At 37.0% G+C, this 12564-nt stretch overlaps 1 pseudogene; it reads left to right on the top strand.

The window, feature by feature from the left end:
- Positions 1-4168: 4168 nt before the first annotated feature.
- On the top strand, positions 4169-7458 carry LOC132274834 (protein STABILIZED1-like; annotated as a pseudogene).
- The last annotated feature ends 5106 nt before the right edge of the window (positions 7459-12564 follow it).

Genomic DNA, 12564 nt, shown 5'->3' with positions numbered 1-12564 from the left:
GGTCACATGCTTTTGTGACTCCATGGAATTGATTGAAATCTTTGAATTATAAATTCTTCTTAACAAAGAAATTTACAATTTATTAACTCAAAATTAAAGTAACTTAAAGAGTTTCATGAAATGAAATCACATGGATCCACCTAAGTTTAATCCTTGGCCAACTGCTGGTTGCAAAAAATGCATGTTATTTGCATGAAAATGCAAAAAATGCATGTTTTTTAAAAGGTAAGTTTTTTTGTTATTTGCAAAAAATGGTATCTAAACCACATTTTGATGCACAAGTTTAATCCTTGGCCAACTGCTGGTTGCAAAAAATGGTTTCATACAACAATTAGAAATTAAATTTCATTCTCAGAAGTATCTAAACCACATTTTTTTATAAACGAGACTAAAAGAAAAGGAATTGGCAAGATTAATGAAAGCATTGTTTAGATAAGAGGCCAAAACTCAATATGTGGAGTTATAATTAAAGTTTAGATGCAATTATGCATTGTTTCTTAACCATAGCTAATCATTAAATTTAGGAAGTAAAAATACAATAAATCTATCCTCAAAATATCAGTTTAGCATGTGAATATTTTCACTGCAAAAGTAATTTATTTAAGACAATTTTAGATGGCATTGAGATTAGATTGTTAATCATAAAAAATCAGCTGATGAAGAAATGGCAGTGAAATATGAAATTTTTAAGAGAGTGTATTTTTATATTATACTTCTGCTATTAAGGGGAGGCTAAAACATTGAAATCATTTTCAACTTCTCCAATTTTTCCTTCAGATAGCATTCACACTCCCACTTTTAGATCTTGTCATCTTCAGACTAGGATGCATTACCATCAATAGTTACACATCCCTCCTTACTTAGACATTTCATTCTTGATGGGAGATTTAGAATTATTACCATGGTCCAATTACTCCCACTCTTACTCTTGGATCTTAAATATAGTCATCTTCAGACTAGGATGTATTACCATCAATAGCTACACGTCCCTTCTTATATAGACATTTCATTCTTGATGAAGATTAGAATTATTACAATTAATGGTACAATTTACAATCTAGAATTCTACTCTAAAATATTCTAGATGCTTGCAACTTTATACAACTCTTTACTTTTCTAAAATATTCTCTTACATTTATCACTGCAATCTTTTAGAATTTTCCAACGCTCGTAAAACCCATATTTAATATGAAAATATATTGATATTGTGAGATGACAGTGTATTTTAACATATTACAGAAGATAAAAAAAATAAAAAAATTAAAAAAAAAAAATTATACAAAAGGGTCTTTTTAGCACAGGGATGCTCTCACAAGAGGAGAGATTGTACCAATCCAAAGATGACATGTGGCGATTTATAACAAAACTAGCTCACTCTGAAGTTTATATTTGTTCTTAAAGTCCCAATAACCTCCCCCAATCCAACAAAAAAATTGGATCAAAATTGAATGCCCTACAGCAGTACGGATTTTGCCCCAATGTACTCTGCTTGTCAGTTCATACATAAACATTATTTAAAAATTCTTATTAGTAAGCAAATACTAGTAATAACTAACAAATTAAAAATAGAAATAATAAAAATTTAATAATAATACTTTCTTCATTCCACAAAATTCAATGTATTATGTTTTTAAGTATTTCTAATTTACCCTCCTTCACTTGAAATTATAAAAACAAATAAAATTTAAAATAAAAGCTCATATGACTCCACCATAAAAATGTTAAATTTAAAAATTCATTCCCTACTACTATAATAAAAAATATATATATTAAAAACTAACCTGTTAAAATCATAATTAATCAAAGTAGTTTGCATGAGATGATTAAGTATCTGTCAAGTGATAATTCAATTGTAAAGTGTCACATTCTATATATAATCTGGAACAGTAACCTTTTGATACCAACAATTCATAATCAAAACTCCGAAAAGGTATTTAAATCAGTGAACCCTGGCAACTGGGTTTCAATTAAACAATGGACCAGTTCTAAACTTGATCAATCTAGCAATCTAAGGAGTTGTAAGATTTTCTTTATTTATTTTTATATTCAAGGCAAGAAGTGAGGGACATTTGCTGAACACTTATTAATGTACAAGTTTTTGGACTATTGTATTGCTTTAATTTTCGAAAAAAAAAAAAAAAAGTTTTTGGACTATTGTGATTTTTAATTTTTAATTTTCAAATGGGACCTACTATTATGACAATTAATAATTACTAGTAGTAATATATAAGAAATATTCTATAATTACCTATAATTTATTTATTTATTTATTTTTTATAATAATGATAATTTTAACAGTAATTTTATTATTATGATATATAAATATTTTAGTATATTAAAAAAATCTACAAATTTTATTAAATTTTGAATTATTTTTTTAAAAATATGTTAATTACGATTATTTGAACCAATTCAATTTTGAAATGAAAAGTCTCAAATTGAGTTGAAACATTGATTCAAGTACTTACATAATATTTTCTTTCAAATCGGGATGATGTTTTTGTTTTATAAATTGAATACAAAAAGAATAAATTAAAATTTTTATAAAATATAGGGTAAAGTGCAAAAAACCCCCTTCAACTATTGGCCATATGCAATTAACCCCCCTGATCTACTAATTTGACATATAACCCCCTTGAACTAATCAATTTGGTGCAATTAACCCCCTCCGGTGATAAGCCGGTTGACTTTGGCCGTGAAGACGCATGTGATGGGTCACGTGACAAACCAAATTTCTTTAAATGACCATACAACCCTTTACCTTTACACCCAAAACCACTTAAAACACCCAAACACGCCCTTATACTAAATATACACTGTTCATCGTCAATAAAACAGACGATACCATCACCACCGTCCCGTCCGTCCCCACAACTACACTTCGAGGATGAAGATGGCCGGCGAGACAGATCCGGCTGTGAGGATGGAAATGACCGGCGAGATAGATCTGGGTCTTGGACTTGGATTTGCAGCGCGGCAAGCTTGAGGATGTTGATGGCAGTGAAAAGCCGGTGAGAACAGATCCGGCTATGGTGGATCGAGCTCGCGACGGATCTGGAGGAGACAAGAAAAGAGCTGTGAGAATAGATCTGGCGGCTGTGTGATGAGCGCTTGGTCGGCGCGGAGCCGATGAAGGCAGGTCGTGTAGACGGATGACTCTTGGCCGTGAGGTGCACAAGCTTGGGCTCCGATAACCACAAATATCACAACTCAGAATTCGCTTCAGAGGATAAGGGTTTATTTTCCTCAATTTATTCGCACTCTCTATCTCCTCTCCTCTTTCTCTCTCTATATCGTTTCTGTAATTCTATATACATATATATGCACAAACTGATGATCGTATAATTCTGTTTGTCTCTGTTTGTATGCTTTGGTCGATCGGGAGGAATAGTGATTCCTCCGGTGGGGGGTTGGACGGCGATGGTGACTCTGGCGAGGAATGGACAGGCAGTGAAGTGGCGGCAGCGGCGAAATGCAGCGGTGAGATCGGCGGGCTGGATCAGCAATGGCTCGGCCGTGGATGACTCGGCGGCGCTCAGATGAAGCGACGGCTGCAGGGATAAAGCTCGGATGATGGAGAGGACCGATGAGCAAGGTGGGCTGAACGGCGATGGGCTGGTTCGGCCATGGTTGACTCGCGGCGATGGGCTGGTTGCGGCTGAACGGCGATGAGCTGGTTGCGACTTCGGCTGTGAGCTTGCGGATGAAGAGACGGCAGTGGGGACGAGCTTGAATGGTGGGCTGAACGGTGATGGGCTGGTTCGGCCATGGTTGACTCACGGTGATGGCCTGATTTTTTTTTTTTTTCTTCAGAATTTATTTTTTTAGCTGGTGGTTACTAAATTTTTTTGAAACGACGTGGCTTTATATAGGGGTAAAATTGTCTTTCACTATTTCCGTTTACACCAATTGGCCGGAGATGTCACATTGGGGGTCAATTGCACCAAATTCAATAGTTTAAGGGGGAAAATTGTAGTTCAGGGGGGTTAATTGCATATGGCCAATAATTGAAGGGGGTTTTTTGCACTTTACCCTAAAATATAATATAATGACTTTTGAATTTTGACAATTAATTTGGAATAACTAAATAAAGATAGGTGACGCATAATAGACGGAGAAAGTATGTGTTTGTTCGTATTTTTATATGTACAATTTGGATGAACCCAGTTCACGGGCTAAACGATAGCAGTTTTTTATTTTTGTAGTGATTCCAATAAAAAGAGTCCAACCAAAACTGAGCAATAAATAAAATACAAAAAAACCCTAATTTTGCTCTATTTTGAAGGCGGTTGCTAGTGGTGGTGGTGGACGATCTTCGTTTCAAGACTACTTCTAAATCCTAATTTTGATTCTTCGTTACAGGTACTACTTCTAAACCCTAATTTTGAATATTCTTCTTCATTTCACGTACTAATTGTAAACCCTAACTATTGCGTCGAACCTAATTAATTCGACTTTTAACACTACACCTCCCTCTCGTCGGAGTTCTGCAAGCCCCCATGCCACCTACGAACAGATTAGAGTTCCTCAATTCTAAGCCTCCGCCGAACTACGTTGCCGGCCTGGGCCGTGGTGCTTATGGGTTCACCACCCGCTCTGATATCGGTCCAGCTCGTACTACCCCTCATGGGTCCCGCTCCGCCACCACAATTGGCGGTGCAGGAGTGCCACCGGAGGCTGACGATAGGGGTATGATGAGAATCAGAAGATTGATGATGAGTTTGATGAGTTTGAGGGGAATGATTTAGGGTTGTTTGCATCGGCGGAGGAGTATGACGACGATGACAAGGAAGCTGATGCAGTATGGGAGGCCATTGATAAATGGATGGATTCGAGGCGGAAGGATAGGCGGGAGGTGAGGCTGAAGCAAGAGATTGACAATTATCGGGCCTCGAACATAAAGATCACTGAACAGTTTGCGGATTTGAAGAGGAAGTTGTATACACTGCAAGCGCAAGAGTGGGATGGTATTCCCGAAATTGGAGATTATTCAGTGAGGAATAAGAAAAATAGGTTTGAGAGTCATGGGCCTGCGCCTGATAATCTTCTTGAGAAGGCAATGCAGGAACAAGCTCTTGTTCCTGCACTGGATCCGAATAGTAGGGCTTACGGAGGAACAGAGACACCATGGTCTAGAACCCCGGTTAGAGATTTGACTGCGGTGGGTGAAGGGAGAGGTACCATGTTGTCATTGGAATTGGATAGGCTTTCTCACTCGGTATCAGGGTTTTCTTCTGTTGATCCGAATGAGTATTTGGCTCATCTTCATGAGAGTACGAAGATTACTAGTGACGCAGAGATATCCGATATAAAAAAAGCTAGGTTGTTGCTTAAGTCGGTTGCTCAGAGCAATCCGAAGCACCCTAGTGGTTGGATTGCAGTTGCGAGATTGGAGGAAGTTGTGGGTAATATTCAGGCTGCCAGGCAGTTGATAAAGAAAGGTTGCGAGGAGTGCCCCAAGAATGAGGATGTTTGGTTGGAGGCGTGTCGGTTGGCAAGTCCTGATGAAGCCAAGGCTGTGATAGCCAAAGGTGTTAAGGCAATTCCCAATTCAGTGATGTTATGGATGCAGGCTGCAACGTTAGAAAAAGATGATGCTAATAAAAGTAGAGTCTTGAGAATAGGGCTTGAACATATACCTGATTCTGTTAGACTCTGGAAGGCCGTTGTGGAGCTTGCCAAGGAGGAGGATGCTAGGCTTTTGCTCCAGAGGGCCGTTGAATGCTGTCCATTACGTGTGGAGTTATGGCTCGCACTTGCGAGGCTGGAAACTTATGATAATGCCAAGAGAGTTCTTAATAATGCGAGGGAGAAGCTCCCTAAGGAGCTTGCTATCTGGATTACTGCTGCAAAGTTAGAGGAAGCTAATGGGAATGCTGCTATGGTTGGAAAGATTATAGAGAGGGGTTTTAGGACTTTGCAAAAGGAGGGATTGATAATTGACAGGGAAACTTGGATGAATGAGGCTGAGGCTGCTGAAAGAGCAGGTTCTGTTGCCACTTGCCAGGCCATAATTCGTAATACAATTGGGATTGGAGTGGAGGAAGAAGATCGGAAGAGGACGTGGGTTGCTGATGCAGAGGAGTGCAAGAGAAGGGGTTCTATTGACACAGCCAGAGCTATCTATGCTCATGCTCAGACCGTGTTCTTAACCAAGAAAAGTATATGGCTTAAAGCAGCACAGCTTGAGAAGAGTCATGGGACCAGGGAATCCTTTGATGCTCTGCTTCGTAAAGCGTTAACTTACAGACCACAGGCTGAAGTTCTGTGGCTTATGGGTGCCAAAGAGAAGTGGCTTGCTGGGGATGTGCCTGCAGCTCGAGCAATTCTCCAAGAAGTATATGCTGCCATTCCTAACTCAGAGGAGATTTGGCTTGCAGCATTCAAAATTGAATTCGAGAACCATGAGCCTGAGAGGGCGAGGATGCTTCTTGCTAAAGCCCGAGAAAGAGGAGGTACGGAAAGAGTTTGGATGAAATCAGCCATTGTCGAGAGAGAATTGGGAAACACTGCAGAGGAAAGGAGGTTGCTTGATGAGGGGCTGAAACTGTTCCCATCATTTTTCAAACTGTGGTTGATGCTTGGACAGCTGGAGGAGCGGCTTGATCGGTTTGAGCAAGCTAAGGAAGCTTATGAATTGGGCTTGAAGAACTGTCCTAGTTGTATTCCTCTCTGGCTTTCGCTTGCTAACCTTGGAGAGAAGACGAATGGGGTCAGTAAAGCTCGAGCAGTTCTCACCATGGCTAGGAAGAAGAATCCTCGGAACCCTGTACTTTGGCTTGCAGCTGTACGAGCGGAATCAAGTTATGGGTACGAGAAGGAAGCCAATATTCTGATGGCAAAGGCATTACAGGAGTGCCCCAATAGTGGTATTCTGTGGGCAGCTTCAATTGAGATGGTCCCTCGTATCCAGCGAAAAACTAAGAGCATGGATGCATTAAAAAGATGCGACCATGATCCCCATGTATTTGCAGCCGTGGGCAAGTTACTTTGGCATGAAAGGAATGTTGTTAAAGCTAGGACCTGGCTCGTAAAGGCTGCGACTCTTGACCCAGATATTGGGGATTTCTGGGCATTGTTATACAAATTTGAACTTCAGTTTGGAACAGAGGAGAAACAGAAGGATGTATTGAAGAGGTGTATTGCTGCAGAACCAAAGCATGGTGAGAAGTGGCAAGCAATGTCGAAGGCGGTAGTGAATTCCCACCAGCCAACAGAAGCCATCTTGAAGAGAGTAGTGGTCGCACTAAGAAAAGAAGAGAGTTTTTGCCGAATATAGCAAACAGAATTTTTCAACACCTGGTTGAGAGCTCTTGGTTATGTAGTTTAGAATTGTTTACTAGCCTATTCTATGTACTCCTAGGAGTTTTGCTTATGGTTTGGTGCCTTGACATGTATTGCTTTGGTGAGTTGAACACTTGAAGCATTATTCAATATAATCATTAGAATTTCAGATGATGGTTGAGGGTAATTTTTGTCATCCATAACAATTACACATGTTCCATCACTATTACATTTGTATGTGTGTGTGTGTGTGTGCGTGCTTGTGTGTGTGTATGTATATATATATATATATACATTCTTTGGAATGAAGATCATCACGAGTAGTTCTTGAATTTCCAAGTAGCTAGCATAGGAGTGTGACTGAGTCTCCCTTAAATTCGTATCTTGCTTTTACAGTCTCCCTTATTCTGTCTATGGATTTATCGGATCAATATAGTGTATATTCGTATTAATATTTTTTGTCTTCTTTATATATGTTCTACTAAATTGTTTTCTGCAATTTTTGGGAGAAGTGTAGAATTTGTGAACAGATACATTTGTTCAGCTTGAGGATTTCAGTATTATTCTTGTAGGAGATTTGCTTCATTCACTGTTTGAGTTCAATTTATGAATGAAAAAGATGAAAAGAAAATTAAATTTTGATTTAGTTAGGTTTTAACTAGACAAAGTGCAACTAGGCCTTGTTGGTTTAGTTTTTAGATGACCAGATGAAAAAGTTGGTCAGATGTCGATGATCAAATAAAACTACCTCCATATGTGCCTAATATTTGTCTTTTTAAGTTTCAAAAGTATCACCCAAAACAACTAAAAAAATGGAGCACAATTGAATGCCCTACGTCAGTATGGATATGCCCCACGTGTGCCATTCAGTGACTTTGGTACGGGACGTTACCAAAATGGGTATTATCGGGTCATTGGCATTCAACCTTCCTTCTCCTTTTAAGGATTATCTGAAAGAGATACTTCTTAGATGTTAATATCTGAATATTTCTTAGTGATGAATATCTGAACTAATTCACCTATAACAAAATGTTGACATCCAGCCTTCCTTCTCCTTTTAGGGCATTATTCGGAAGAGATACTTTTTAGTTGTGAATATTTAAACTAATTTTGGTATTCCGCCTTCCTCCTCCTTTTAGGACATTATCCAAAAAAATTTAAGACATTATCCAAAAGAGATACTTCTTAATCGTGAATATCTGAATATTTCTTAATCATTAATATCTGAACTGACAATCGTCAAAGGATTATATACCATTAGAAAATTAAATTTATAAGTTTTATAGATAATATGTAAAATAGTGAAAAATCAAGAGAAGTTTCGTTCTGTTTATCCTATCATAAAATGAAAGGAATCATTCTTTAGATTTCATACATTGTAAGATTTAAGCCACTTTGTGTAATAGTAATAGTCATACATTGTACAATTCGAATTTTTTAAATATTTTTGTTTTTTAATTATTACCACCATCGTCCAATTTCACGTCACTCCTAGCTCCAATCTCATCAGTTAATGCCTATTTTACTCGACCGACCAAATAAATTTCTGAATCATCTCAGCATATAGTAATAGAATTGAATCACAACAATATCTTACAATCTGAACCATGAAAACTAAAAATAAACTGATGGAAGGTATAGCCAGAAAACAAAAGGTGATATATGTGAATTTCAAGAAGAAAACACAATGCTCCTGCAGCAGTTCATCCAAATCACAGGAAATTACGTTGATTTTTGAAAAACCAACCCTGTATTAACCAAACAGCCAACCATTAATCAGAGCTGTGACCAACATCGGAGTCATCATCATCACTTAGATCTCTTCCAGCAAGCACTGTTGAACCCTCATCTCTTCCGGCAAGCATTGTTGAACCCCCTCATCAAGAAAAGGAGAACAGCAGCAAAAGCACATGTCATCATCACTCGAGCTCTCATTTACTATTAGTCTTGAGCCCTCATACACGAAGGTAGGAATATGAGAAGCAAACTCCAATATCTCATCATCACTCTGGAAACCTTTGCAGTCTCTAACATCAAAATGCACAAGTTTTTTGCAGCCCTTCAAAATCCTCAAAAGATCCTCCCGTTCAGGATAGATCCCCCTTAGGTCCAACTATCTTATGTTAATCATATTAGATTTGAGACATATAAATTAGAGATGGAGAAGGATTTGTTGTTTCCTTTTCTTTATTTTTATGTTGCCTATAAATATACATGGTTTATGTATATTTTAGGGGGTAATTTTTATGAGAAGAAAAAAGGAATAAATTTTCTCTCTCTAGAAAATTAGGGTTTATGTTCTCATCTAATGGAGGCTCCCACAAGCCTAGTTTTCCAAGGTAATTCATGGAGGCTTATGACTGATTTCTAAAGGCAAAATAATTACCAAGAAGATGGAGATCCAAGGAGAAGGCATCTTGCTAAGGGATTTACAATAAGTGAGAACATTCACTTTAGAGGAAAGTTTTAAAGGTTTACTCAGACCTTTGATGTAAGTATTCAATCCATTAATTGAATGATACATCATATTTTTATTTTTGCATAAAACTTGTCTCTATGTGATGAATCAAGATCTATGAATCAAAATCCCTCGAAAAGTTTTTAAAACTTGTACGTTTCCCAACAGTGGTATCAGAGCATGGTTTGATTCATTACTAGAGATCATGATTTTATGAAAATCATCATTCATGGATCCAAATTTATATATGCATATGTATATATTTTTATATGATCATGATGTATGTATATTTGTGATTGGATGAATGTTGATGAATGTTTGGGCCATGGATGAAGCTTATAGGTTATTGGAATGTAATTTTATCTTTGGATGAATGTAATTAAGGCTTTGATTTAGCCGTTTGAAAGTTCAATGATGTAATTTAATTTTTTCCATTGTATTTCAAATTGTAAATTTATTTAAAGCCATGTAATCTTCATCAAAGGATGTTATGAAGCTTCAAGAAGGTCCGAGATGGTTAAATTAGGCTTCAGGAATTTTCTAGGATTTTTTAGAAATTTTTCAGAATTTTTCTGGAATTTTTTAAGGCCTAATTTAATTTCTGGTTTTTTTATTTAATTTCTGGTATTTTTCGGCGATTTTCCGGTGACCGGAGGCTAGCCGGCGGCGAGAGGTACTGCTGGAAGTCTTGATCAATCAAGTGTGACGCGGTACACAATCATACTATGCAACCTGATGAGTTACCGTTGGATTAAATCAACATAGGAGCTTTTATCACATGTGGCGCGTGGGATGGTGCAATCAGCACCTAGGAACAAAGCTGGCGCGTGAGGAACACGCGCCAGTACATTCAGAAGCTCAACGCGCGTGGTAGCGCGTGATGGCGTGTGCCACGCGCCCAATGATGTCACCGGCGCGTGGCAGCGCGTGAAGGCGCGTGCCACGCCCCTATGGCTATTCCAAGCGCGTGGGGATGCATACCAGCTTCCCTAGGCGCATGCCAGTGCGTGTAGGATCATCCGGGCGCGTTCCAAGTGGCGTTTTGCTTATCCTAACGCGTACCAGCTTCCTATAGGTGTTGACGGACTGTTGAAGGACGCCCGCACAATACTTAGAGTAACTAAATGTTAAAAGCTGAATCCATTGGCCATTTAAATTACTTCTGTCTGTTATTTATTTATTTAACTGATGCATGGAATAATTAATTGTTTATTATTATTATTCATGCATTGGATCCATGATATTTATTTAAATGGCTTGATTTATATTAATTAAGTTATGAAAATTAATTGGATCTGATTACTAATTAATTTGAGGGCACTTATTGGGAAACGCAAAATTATTTTTTGTAAATTATTTTTAAAGTGTGCTTCAAATTAAATATTAGTGAATCGTTTAAAGTCCAAATATTTTCTAAATTTATTTGGATTAAAATCAAGATGTTTTGCATGCATTATATCATGTAAATGAATAAAATGAAAACCCTAATTATGGATGATTAAAAATTGAGTGGGAGCGGGGTTTTTTATACATTGCCCCATGGCCTTCGTTATTAACACCATTGTAATTAGGTCTTCAAAAATAAGGCCCCACGCATGATTTGAAGAGTCTTAATATTACAAGAATGGTTATCTCATAAAAATAATAATATTAAATGTTCATTGTAATTAGATCTTTAAAAATAAGGCCCTACGCATGATTTAAAGAGTCTAGATTATAATGACAAGATATTTAATATTTTATTTTTCATTAGAGCATTAATAACGTTATACACTCAATCTAAAATTAATAGTGTTAGCTCCTCAACGGAGTGGTCTACACTAAGTGATTTTAGAAAGGCTAAACATAATCGGGAATCATTTCATATAGATAGACAAGGCATTGTCTTAAGAGATTTGGAGATGATGGGATTTGCCCGCTAATAGCAATAATGAACTTCGCCAACCGAATAAGTTATTGGTGTATTGGTTATCCGATTTTTCATGCAGTGGTTAAGGGACTCACATACTATTTTAATGGAAGTGCTCGCCTAATAGTAAATGAATCTCAACAATAGTAATAATGAACTCCTACAACAGGATAAATTATTGACATATTGATTGGTTGATTTATTATGCTACAGAGTTGAGGGACCCGCATTAATTAAAAGGGATTGTTCACCAATAATGATAATGATCTCTTGTTCAATTGAGATTTATTATATTATGTGGTTAACAAACTCATTTTAATTTTAAATATGCATGATAGTATTAATAATTCACCTTGCATATCGTATGAATGCAATATTTAGATGAATTATGTCTAATCCATTTTAACTGCTTGCTAATTTCAATGTATGTGGACTTCATATATAATGACTAGAAAAGGAATTTAGATATTTTATTCACAATGTGGTGGTACAAATGTATTTACTACTCCTAAAACATAATCCTTTTACTTTAGGATACCCAAGAGAACATTAATGCTTTGAATAAGTGAAATAAGGCAAATGAGATGAATTGGTGCAATATTCTAGAGTTTATCTCGAATACGCTCCAAAGCTAACATTTACATTATTTTATTTTCTTCAAGTATCATGTTAAATGTCAATAAGATGTTTTGGTGAGATTAGATAGAGAGTATGCCAAAGTACTATGTCAGACTTGAATAGCATCAAGATAGCCTAAAGAACTCCAGTATGAAATCGAATTTTGAAAAATGATTGTTTATTATTTAAAAATTAGCTGGAGATCAATAAGGCTGACTTGGGTGGTAAGTTTCAAGTTGACATGATTATTGCCTTGTTACCAAACTCGTTCGACTCTGTTAGAGTGAACTAAATA

This window comes from Cornus florida, unplaced genomic scaffold, assembly GCF_030987335.1.
Source record: "Cornus florida cultivar Cherokee Brave unplaced genomic scaffold, ASM3098733v1 CherokeeBrave_3.0.0_Hap2_Chr09, whole genome shotgun sequence".
Taxonomy (NCBI): domain Eukaryota; kingdom Viridiplantae; phylum Streptophyta; class Magnoliopsida; order Cornales; family Cornaceae; genus Cornus; species Cornus florida.
This window is presented reverse-complemented; position numbering and strand designations above follow the sequence as displayed.